Below are 12528 nucleotides of genomic sequence, written 5' to 3' on the forward strand. Positions count from 1 at the left end.
CACTAATCCATATTGTCTTCTACTATGTGAATCATTCTGTTAGAATGCTCTTGGAGAAGATCTCTCCTTACCCTTTCTTTTTTCAAGATGAAAAGATAACGAACATAGTTGCTTTTGTTTTTGTTTGTATTTTTGGCAGCTGCCAAATTATATTTCCCTATACTTTTTACTTTCATGAACAGTAGCTAATAATTCACAGCTCATATTGTGGGTGCAGCTAGTTGTTTTTTTTTTCCTTCCACAATGTGATTTTTTATATCAACTTTATTTCTTCTCCTCTTCCTAAAGAACTGTTTATATTTAGTAAGTGATGAAAACAATGGAACTGCAACAAAAACAACAACAAAATTGTTTCTAATGGAGTGGAAAAAAGTGCATCTCCCACTAAAACCACCAAGCATTTTTGTCTTACAAGAATCACCTGCACAGGGAAAAACAAACAAAAAACAGAATGCACGTAAAAATGAAACCCAAGTCAAAACACAACAGAACGCTTATATTGTCATAAACCCAAGATAGTATTTGTCTTTCCTTCTTTAAAAAATCACCCTTAAGCATATCTCAGTGATATGCAAGGTATAAAGGAACTATCTACCACACAATTTACATTTTATGAAGTGCGATACATCAAGCAAAAATCATAGAACTGATGCCATAGGACGGTCAATTGGGGAACTCTCTAAGTTGGACTGTTAGGAAGCAGGCATTTTTTACTGTCAGTGCTGGATACACTGGGGTCAGCCCTTCCTATCATGCATGCCTTGCACATAAGTGCTTCAGTTTACATATGTTACTTGTGTTATATACACAGTTTTCCCAGAGGTAGGTTACATATTCTGTAATTGATTCCTAGCAGGACCTCCTATTTCCTTAATACAAAGACTTAGCAGAACTTCCTTATATTCTTCATCCAGGGACAGACCTCTTTCTGTTATCTTAACAAAAATTGCAGGGCAGGGATATTCATAAGTGAACACTAGCAATTTTAACTATGTAGTTATTACTTGTATCAGAATCATAGAATCTCTTGAGTTGGAAGGGACCTTTAAAGACCATTTAGTCCAACTCCTCCATGATGAATAGAGATATCTACAGCTAGATCAGATTGCTCACAGCCCCATCTACTCTGGTCTCGAATGTCTCCAAGGACTGGGCATCTACCACCTCTTTAGGCAACTTGCTTCAGTGCCTTACAATTCTTACTGTAAAAAACATCTTCTTTATTTTCAATCTAGAAAATGATTTTGGGTTTCTGCTCTGTTTTTCACTAAAATATTTAACTACATATATGGATATTATCTGCTTTACTTTGCCAACCTTACCTAGTTCAAAAATTTTTAAGCGATTTGTACTTTACCTATGTGATGTCTCTCCAAACACCACAGCTTTGTAGAAATTTTCTTTTAAAGCAACCTCAATCTCCTGGTTTAAATACAAGACCAAGTAAAACACATTGATTTCATCTGGCTTGTTCTTTGGCATTTCATTTTCTGCTGAACATGACATTATAGTCAGAGCTGATGTGAACATCCAAGATAAAAAGCTTGATGGAAAGGGCTCCAAAGCCTTCTGAAGCCTTAGAACAAGTTTCATGCTGACTTATGCACACTAAGTGCTTAATACCGGCAGCATTCCCTGGGCCAAGTATCGGGTAGTGTATTTTCTTTCTGCAGCATCTATTTCAGTGTTTCAAAACAGCTGTTGTTTCTTGAGACAATGTACCTTTTTCTGCCTCCTCCATCATCAATCACAATTCAGGATAGAGAGTTGTCTCTTTCAAGTCTTTATTTAAAGCAGATAAACCAGAAAAGAAAATGAGTGTGCGGTCTGAGACAGCCAGTATGGTTTCACCAGGGGAAGGTCATGCTTAACTAATCTGGTGGCCTTCTATAATGAAGTGACAGCATCGGTGGACAAAGGGAAGGCAACAGATGTCGTTTACCTGGACTTGAGCAAGGCCTTTGACATGGCCCCCAAACACATCCTTATCTCCAAATTGGAGGGATGTGGATTTGATGGATGGACCACTTGATGGATAAGAAATTGGTTGAAAGGCCACAGACAGAGGGTGGTCATCAATGGTTCTGTGTCCAGGTGGAGGCTGGTGGTGAGCAGTGTCCCCCAGGGGTCTGTCTTGGGACCAGTGGTCTTTAACACCTTTATCAATGACATCAAGAACGGAATTGAGTGCACCCTCAACAAGTTTGCTGATGCCACCAAGCTGAGTGATGTGGTTGACACAGTGGAAGGAAGGGATGTCATTCAGAGGACCTCGACAGACATGAAAGGTGGGCCTAGGAGAACCTAATGAGGTTCAGCAATGCAAAGTGCAAGGTTTTGCACTTGGGCCAGAGGAATCCCAGGCATCCATACAAACTGGAAGGAGCAGTCCTTGAGAGCAGCCCTGCAGAGAAGGACCTGGGAGTCCTGATGGACAAAAGCTTAACATGTGCCAGCAGTGTGCTCTTGCAGCTCAAAAAGCAAATGGTATCCCGGATTCCATCACAAGAGGGGTGGCCAGCAGGGACAGGGAGGTGATTGTCCTCCTCTACTCTGCCCTTGTGAGGCCCCATCTGGAGTACTGTGTCCAGGTCTGGAGCCCCAGTACAAGAAAGACAGGGAGCTGTTGGAGAGGGTCCAGAGGAGAGCCACAAAGATGATCAGGGGACTGGAGCACCTCTCCTACAAAGACAGGCTGAGGAAGCTGGGCTTGTTCAGCCTAGAGAAGAGCAGGCTGAGAGAAGATGTCATTGCAACCTTCCAGTACCTAAAGGGAGCCTACAAACAGGAGGGGAGTCAACTCCTTGAAAGGGCAGATAACGGCCAGACAAGGGGAAATGGTTTTAAGTTGAGGGAGGGAAGATGTAGGTTGGATGTCAGGGCAAAGTTCTTTACTGTGAGAGTGGTAAGGTACTGGAGCAGGCTGCCCAGAGAAGTTATGGATGCCCTGTCCCTGGAGGTACTCAAGGCTAGGTTGGATGGGGCCCTGGGCAACCTGTCTAGTATTAAATGGGGAGGTTGGTGGCCCTGCCTGTTGTGGGTGAGGGAGAAGAGGGGGGCTGGAGATTCATGATCCTTGAGGTCCCTTCCAACCCTGGCCATTCTGTGATTCTGTGATTCTGATATGCCACTATATTTTTATAATGAAAATTAAAGGAATCAAATTTTAGAAGAAAGCAAAGGTAAGGAATTAGATTCATCACACTGAAACTAGACAGAATTGTAATGAAAGTTGTACTATAATTGTGAATCATTTTGGAAAATGAAATTGCATGCAGTACTTGGATGAGAAATAAGCTAAAATTGGGTGAATTTAGAGAAAATGAGAAAATATAGAGAATCAAAGGAAGGAGGAATAAAAGCAGAAACTGGAGTAGAACCATTTGAATAAAATGAACTTAATTCTACATTTTTATTATGCTGACTAACATGTTTGGTTCAAAGAGTTCTTGCATTTCAAGTTGCTGAAATATTTTTCACTACCATAGACTGATATTTTTATGTTAGGTAAATGAACTTAGTTGGATAGGATGAGAATTGACTGAATCTTTACCTGTGTTTGCACATCACAAAAAAAGCCTTATGAACTTTCTGAAGAAGTACAGTACTTTGTTTTTAACCATTTGTTGTGGTTTAATCTGGCAGATTGCTAAGCACCCTTCCCAGTGAGATGGGGAAGAGAGAATCAGAAACAAAAACTCACAGGTTGAGATAAAATTATTTACTAAGGTATTGAAAAGGAAAAGGATACTAATGTATGATTACATAGAAATGTATACACATATATGTATATATATATACATATATGTATATATATGTAAAAAACAAGTGATGCAAAAGCAATTCCTTACCACCACCCAACTGATGCCCAGCCAGCCCCCCAAGCAGTGAAAGATAGTGAGAGATGAACCCCCTTCAAAATTCCTTCCATATGATATCATATGGTATGGAATAACACTTTGGCCACTGATGACCCAGTCATCTGTCCTTATTCTGTTCCCTCTCGGCTTCTTGGGGCCTTCATTCAGAATGGTCTTGGCTCTGTACAACACTACTTATCATCAATTATAAACATCAGTGCATTATTAACACTGTTCTTCTCCTAGAACCAAAGCCTAGCATCATATCAGACACTGAAGAAAACAATTCCATCTCAGCTGAAACTAAGACACCTTTATACATATCTTTGTTTTTCTGACTTTATCTACTATAAGAAACAGACACTGGGAAATAAATACAGAAGATGAGGTTTACTGATATATTTTTGTTTAAGTGTTCTCAGTAAGATTTTACACAGTTCTCTGTATCCCCTCTTTTGTCATAAACCAAATTTATCATAGAATTGGATTGGAAGAGATCTTTAAGATCATCTAGTTCCAACCCCCCTGCTGTAGGCAGGGACACCTCCCTCTAGACCAGACTTGCTTTTCCCAAGGCTCCATTTTAGGTCAGTTCTCTTTAATTGTTTCAAAAATGACTTGGATTTAGGACTAGAAGAGTTTTGAGTAAGTTTGCTGATGACACTAAATTGACAGGATCTGTTACCTCCATTGAGGAGAGATCTATACAAATTAGAGAGCTGGGTAATCTCCAACCACATGAAATTTAACAAGAGCAAGTGCTAAATTCTGCACCTGGAATGAGCAATACTGGCTGTATGTATAGACAGACTGGGGAATGTGATGCTTGAAGTTAGCCCTGCTGAAAGGAATTTAGTGATCTTATTTCACAAGATCTTATTTGACAGCAAGTTAAATATGAGTTAAAATATGAGTTGGTGTGCTCAGGCAACTAGGAAGGCCAACCATATCCTGGGATGTATCTCACAGCATTTCTATTGAGTCAGTGGAAGTGATTGCCCTACTCAATATTGCACTGGTGTGGCTTCATCTTGAGCATTGTGTGCAGTTTTCCGCACCACAGTACTAAAAGAACATACAACTATTAGAGAGCATCAGAAGGAGGATTACAAAGACGGTGAAGACTATATAGGGGAAGACATTAAAGGAGTACCTGAAGTCCTTTAGTTAGTTCAGCCTAGAGAAGTGACTGAGAGGACATCTCATTGTGGCCTATAGCTTCCTCCTAAGGAGAAGAGGAGGGTCATCATGGATCTCCTTTCTGGTGACAGTGACTGGGCCCATGGACCTGAGTCAGTGGATGATGAGCTTGGATATCAGGAAAAGGTTCTTCACTAGAAGGTGATTGGGCACTTGAATAATTTTCCAAGGCCAGTGATCATGGCACTGACACTTGACAGAGTTCAAGAAGTGTTTCGACATATGGTCTGATTTTGGGTGGTCTTGTGTGGAGCCAATAGATATAGTTGATGATCCTTATTACTTCCAACTCAGGGTATTCTATAGATTCTATGATATATAGATATATAGGTCTATTATTAAATAAAAAGAGCTAGGTAGTGTAGCTCCGCAAAAGTATACCAAGAACATATTTTCAAATGTCAATACAATTAAAATATATTAAATCGTTCATTTTTATACCACATAGGATATTGAATTTTTTTTGCATGTTAATCATATGTTGCAACTGTTCCTTTGTTTTGATATTAGGATTTTATTTCTTTGTAACAGTAAAATTTTGGAAAACTTGAAAGCAAGCAAACAATCCTAACTAACAGAGTATAAAATGACTTGTCAGGGGTGTATTTTATGCACCTACAGGTGGCTTTATCTTAAAGGAATGAAAGGACCTTTTTAAAGGTTAGTTTCTTTCTCTCAGGCATGTTAGATTTTAAGTATCCATCTATTTCTCAATTCTATCTCTGTGCATACACTAGCTTAAGGCTATGACTTCAATTGGCTTCCAGTTTCTAAGATAACCTCAACCTTTGTTTCACCTTTAAACTAATTGTGATCTCTTTTTTCCAGCTGAAAAATCCTTCAACTGGATTTGAAGAGGATCATTAAGAACTGACAAATGATTTGATCAAATTTTAGAGACACACTATTCTCAGGGAGGAACTGATTTCAAATGATTACACTTGCTTTGACAGATAGAATTGAATCATAACTTGAGATTTTGTAAGTTTCACATAAACTATCTGGGCTTTTTATTACCTCCAGAATTTTTTTTAAAAAATTAGATATTTACTGAAGAATCTTCATTGATTTCTCTTAGTATTTTTTTTCCAAACAGCATTCCTATTAACTTCCTTGATATTTGTCTTGTGCATGTTAAACATGTGCAGTTGGACAGTTCGTTCAGTCTCCAGTAATATTTTTACTCCTACATGGTAGAGACTTCTTCATTAAGGCTTTTGTCATATCCACAATTAAGTAAATCAGAGTTAAATACACACTTGAAATCAATCTGAATGACTTTGAGCATTCAAAACACTTGTACATCCAACATCATACTTCATGACAGTCAAAGAATTGATTTGTAGATCTGTAAGTTCTTCTTCTGCCATATAAAAATGCATATTGACAAGTAAATCTACACAGTTTATGAAAAGAATTTGTCACTGATGTACCTTATGTTTTTCACAATGTTTTTCATAATCCCAATTATTGGATTGTCACCATGCAAAATAAATTATACATGAATTCCAGTTTTGGAATATGTGACAAATAACTTAAACATTCAGACACCACTCTGTCAGTTTAACATGAATTAAGATAACATTCAGTGATAATTGTTCATGAACTCAAGATTATATAAATTTCAGAATATATTGCAGATGCAGTGAAATTATGCAATTTAACATATTTATTACCATACTTCAGTAATCTTTGTAAGATACAATTTCTTATGATGTAATATATCTCATATCAGTGTTCCTAGAACATTTGATAAAGTTAATGTTTAGTTTTGATTGGTAGTGCTCGTGTGACACTTACTTAAATGATAAGTAATCTTAGCTGCTCATGCTAAATTCCTTGATCTTTTCCTTTCTCATTTTCAGCCAAATATCTAAATCAAAATTGTTGCTGTTGCATTTTACAGAGTTTCTTGGAGATGTCCAGAATGTCAATTATCCTGACCTGGTACATTATCAATTTTAATAGGTCTAACTTCCTAACTCTCATCTCTTCTTCTTTGTAACTGTAATGGCTTTTAGCTTGCCACTTGCTTCACTAGGAAAATTTATCCCAGGCTGTGGATTATGACCTTCAAATTCTTTCATGCATACACTAGCAAAAAATTCATTCAGCCTTTTGGCAATGTGAACCTCATTTGTCATTAATATCTCACTCTTGTCCTTCAACAGTACAGATGACTCTTTGTCTACCTTCTGACCAATACTGTAATTGCAATTTTAATCCATGTAATATTTTAGTCTTCATGATTGCTAGCACTATACAACCTAGCTTGCTTTCTCTGCCTTATTTATTTTTCAGTAGACTTACTTTTTTAAAAAGAATTTTTTCCTCCAAGAACTTGAGACCATTTATTTCTTTGAACTAATTTTTCATAACTGGGCAAAAAACTTATTTAGGCAACATGTTCAGTTCTTAAAGCACTGCCCTTCATGATCTTCCTTATCTTATTCCTATCCATGATCTACCTTATTCCTATTCCTCTTGAATTTCTCTTTCTGAATTCAATTCTTAGATTTTATCTGAGGTAATACATATTTTCAGAACAAATACAAGTAGAATTAAGCATCCAGTAATATCCTAGACTCTACTCTGACAACTCACTGTGGCTATTTCTCTCTTCCTTTCTATTCCAACATAATACCAGATTGCTACAGAAGTCATTAAATAGTCAGCCTTACGTTTCTATCTTTTCTTCACATAAATTTGAAGCCAGCATGAGTTTTGTTACTAGCTTCATTGAAGGATAGTATTCACTGGAATTCATTCTTTGTTTACGAAGGCTTATTCACTGAGATTTGCATTGCTTGAAATGCAGAATCTATGATTCTGAATGTTGTGTATACTTCTTCCTTATGTACTCTGGTGGCAGCAGCTAGAGAAGTGGAAGGTACAAACTTTTTGCTCAAAGAGACAAAGAGACAAGCATGATAAGGTCAAACAAGATGAGGACTCCCTAAAATACCATTTGGGTTTGCTCTTGCTTCTTAACTGTCTTGCGACACATATATATATGCTTTTAAAAAAGTCTTTCATTACGGCATGAATTCAATCATTACTGTTTTTCATTATTTAGGCATCAAGGAAAAGCTAAATCCTGTGAAGTAAAACTATCCAACACAAGCTTTTTTCTTTAAATATGACTATCTCAAAACTGGCATTCTCTTCATCCACACTGCAGTGCAATTGAAGCATTCATAATAAGTCTTACATTTCAGCTTGCCAGTTCAAAATGAAGAAAAACAAACAAGCAAACAAACAAAAAGCAAACAAGCAAACAAAAAGCATTAACATCAATCTGAGAATAATTAATATTTTCCAGGAAAGTTGTTATCTTATTACAAAAACATCTGTGAAAGAGCTTCCATTTTTAGCATTTTCTAAATGGTATTCAACATGAATATCTGAAAGTCCAATTTGTCAACCAAGTGTATTTTTTTCACATTGAGCACTAACAGTAAGAAGGCTTGAGTCTTCACTGAGAAGTTAATTTTAGCAGTTACGTATCACATTATAAATAAAAGGAGAGCACAAGACAAGATATAGGATTAAAAGATGTTCTAAGAGTTCAAATTAAATAGATTCAGCTAGTCAGCATATTTCAATGGTTCAGTCAGCAGATATGTTTCAGTGAGAATTTCAGTGGGAAGAGGTAGAAATAACACTCTATTATTTCTAAAACTAAGATAACTGTTTGCCTAAGAAGCAAAGCTCTCATCATGTCTTTTTTATCTTGCTCCATGTACTTCACATACTAATTTCATAGTATTTCTTAACTGACTACTGAATATTTTAGGGAGAAATATGGATTAAAATGTTTGTAGAACAAATAAATTTTCACTTACTTCTGCATTACAGTGGTTATATTTCTACAGAAAATTCATTGCAGTAATTGAAGTCATTAACTGGAATCAAACAAAGTACAGAAGTATCCTCTTCTGTGGACTTCTGGATAAAAGGCTCCCATTTAAGCTCCCTGATTTTGACAAGAAATTCTATTCTTTCTAAATCTGTCATAAGAAAAGTGGGAAAAATATTTTTTGTATTAACTTATGAAAGATATTCTAGTAAGATTTTTGCATGTTCTAGTCCCAGATCTTAACTAACAAAGTTTTAGATGGGAAAACTTCTGAGAATGCAGAAATACAGATAAGTATTTTGTATGCTGACAGATGGCTGCTCAAGAATGTGGGCAAACCACGGAAATATGTGGAAATCTAAGTGATAAGTCTTTATTAGTAAATCTATCCTAGCTGGAGGAGTAAGAGAATATATTTTGGAAAGCTTTTGTTGTTGGTCTTATTGTTGATGTTCCCACTACTCTCTCAATAGGTATACTATATTTTTTCTATCAGTTATACATTTAAAACAAAAAGCATAGACACTCCAACGAACTCAAGTACTCAAGCCCAAAATCTCTACATAAACTTTTTATTTTTTTTTCTTTTCTCTGTCTATCTCAGAGAGCTTCATCACAAAATTAGCTGATTGTACTAGACACTAAGAATTTATCTGCAGTTTATTTCAGATAGTTGTGGGATTTTGTTAACTTTGAGCTGTGCATTTTTAGGTGATAAAGAGCCTGTTTATTCCTGTGGGAGCTGCAGAATAATCCATGAATAGTCAACACAAGTGAGAAACACTTTAGGATCAACTGTTATATGATACAGAGGATTTTCTTCTGCAGTGTTAGTCTGCTAATGCATACATTCAAAATAAGTAGATTATTTTTGTTTGAATTCTGAACACAGGATGGATCAGAAGTCAAGTACTGAGAGTAAAAAATATATCATTTTTTATAAGAGCAAAAAAAGAAATCTAGATCTTAAGGAACTGCTTAAACAGAAAACAACTTTTTGCAGAATGCTCAAAAAATACAAAGCTGACATTATCTTATTCCAAAGACCTTGATGTTTCAATAGACTTTCACAAGTCAAGAAGAGAAAACAATAACTGAAGACAACTTCACTTACACGGTGGTATACGTGAGCAGTACACTTTCAAGTAAACAACTAAAAGATAGCTACAAGGAGCTTATAACTAAGCTATTTTTTGACTAATCAAAGTGAATCAAAGTAATCAAAGTCAATTCAAACTCATAGCAAAATCCCGGTGATTTGTTTTAAATGTAATGGGCGATTCATTGCATCTAGTGAAATATGGACAGTATTCTGACACTGTGAATATTACTTCACATCCTGTAGTGAAATGAAAAAAATTCTGAAGCATCAAGGTATGTAGAAATTCAAGATCCGCTTTACTAAACAACAAAGCTCAAAGCACAAATCTGTGGCACCAGAAGTAGTGTGAGTCAAGAGAACGTCCAACAGGAAAGGTAGTGGGAACTGCAATGTATGTCTTTTTGCAAGAATTCATGAGTCCCATGAGAGCATGGCAAACAGGACAAAGAGGATCTACGTGATATCCAGTAATACACTGGAGCAATACCCAATGTGTCTGTATAAGATTAATAAAATATCAACCTGAAATAAAATGGGATATTTGATTCAAAGTTTGTCACAGATACATACATTGGTGTGGTACCAGAAACAATATTAGCAATAAATGGAACAGAGAGATTGCAAAGAAGAGCATGTGAATTAATGGGTATATAAATCCTTCATTAAGAAGAAGAGGGTTAGAGGATCATAGGACCTGACAGAATGAGGAATATATGAAAGCATTCAGAATAATGCAGGACTAGAATAAAACAACTGCTTCTTTCTTTTATAAAATTTTTCTTACCCTAAGACAAGCATTAAATGATTGAATAAATCAGACTCAAGGTATCACAGAAAAAGAAGAGAATGTTAGGTGCAAGAGGAACATATTGAGACACTGACATACATGCAGACTCAAAAGAACACATTCTGAAAATATATGCCTGTTGCAAATTTATACAAACACACTCTTTGTATAAAAGCATATACACTTTTAAAGACATATGTACATATACGCACATTGAATGCAGAAGCTGACAGCCCAACAAATTTAACTCACATTCTGTGCATGGGATACTTAACTAGCAAATACATTTTGGATGATATGAGAAGCATATAAGTTTGTGGGTATTTTTATTTTTTTTATATACTGTGGTAAAACCAAAAAAAGTGAAATGAAGAACCTTTTCAAAGTGAGGAGAAAATAAATTAAAAATGAAAAAAGTGTGAAGTGCAACAGAAAGGTGAAAACTGGGGCTATGGAATAGTTAACACAATAAAATGAGGAAGTCAAAGTAAAACTGCTCACTGAAAGAGATAAACAGATAATGAGTTTCCTTTGCACTGAGAGCTAAACAGGGTCAGATGTGTTGGATCTGATTGAATCTTCAATCCAGGAAAATTATTACACATCTTTTCAATAGGAAAAATCTTACATTCATAATATGGATTTGAAAAATTCAAATAAATTGATCAAGTTGAAATGGAGCTAGCAAAAACTGAATGTCAACATGTTTGAAAGTGAAGAATTTTTATCCTTTAATTCTTGGACATGAAAGCCCGATTATCTTTGTGTGTGTGTGTGTATGTGTGTGTGTGTGTGTGTGTGTGTGTGTATGAATGAACTCTGTTACCTGAAGCTGGCTCCAGAACACTATCTTATAAAAAGACCTTTAACAACAACAACAACAACAACAACAACAAGATAACATTTTTCAGCACTTTTCTTGATTTACTTAGGAGTCTGTTGAGGATTGAAAATAAACTTTGTGACATTTCTTGAAAGCATAAATGAAGTACAGACCTAAACATCATACAGACTAGTGTAAGAAGGGATATCTTTTGGGTTTGGGGCTTGATAGAAACAAAAGAAACAGAGGTAAATCAAGGTATTCAGCTTAAGTCTGTACTAGCAAACTAAATAGTGCCAAGCTCTAGATTGTCCCTGTTAGCTGGAGCTCCATGTCTTCTCTATTCTTCTTCTTCTTCTTCTTCTTCTATTAGTTGTTAAAGTGGTCCTGGCCCTGGGCTTGGAAGCTAGCATCCTTTAAGACTCATGGGCATAAATCAGGAGTCTGCCTAGGGGTAAATGCAAACAGGTATTTTTGATGTGGAGCACAATGGCTATGAGAGTGTGAGCAAATTTCCTGTACAATTTCCCCTAATAATATTTTAATTTTTTTTTGCATTTTTAAGAATCTAGATATGACAGATCCTGTATAATGCTGTATTATATTACTGCATTATAGATTACATTATTAAGATTATATTAATAGTAATGCATTAAAATACATTATGTATATCACCACATAAGTGAACCCATTGTCCTTTGATAGGGTAAGGCCATTAAGAGAAGAAGAGGGGAGAGACCTTTATCACAGTAAGGACAAGGATAGTTCAGTGATAGCTATGTATGTGCCTATATTAAAGTAAAAGGATTGTATGCTAGTTTTATTTAACATTTAATGTATTTTATTTTATTTTATTTTCGGAATAGATAAGCATTTAGTTGTTCTTGTAACAGTCAT

The sequence above is a fragment of the Meleagris gallopavo genome, chromosome 2, assembly GCF_905368555.1.
Source record: "Meleagris gallopavo chromosome 2, MGAL_WU_HG_1.1, whole genome shotgun sequence".
In the NCBI taxonomy this organism is placed as follows: Eukaryota; Metazoa; Chordata; class Aves; order Galliformes; family Phasianidae; genus Meleagris; species Meleagris gallopavo.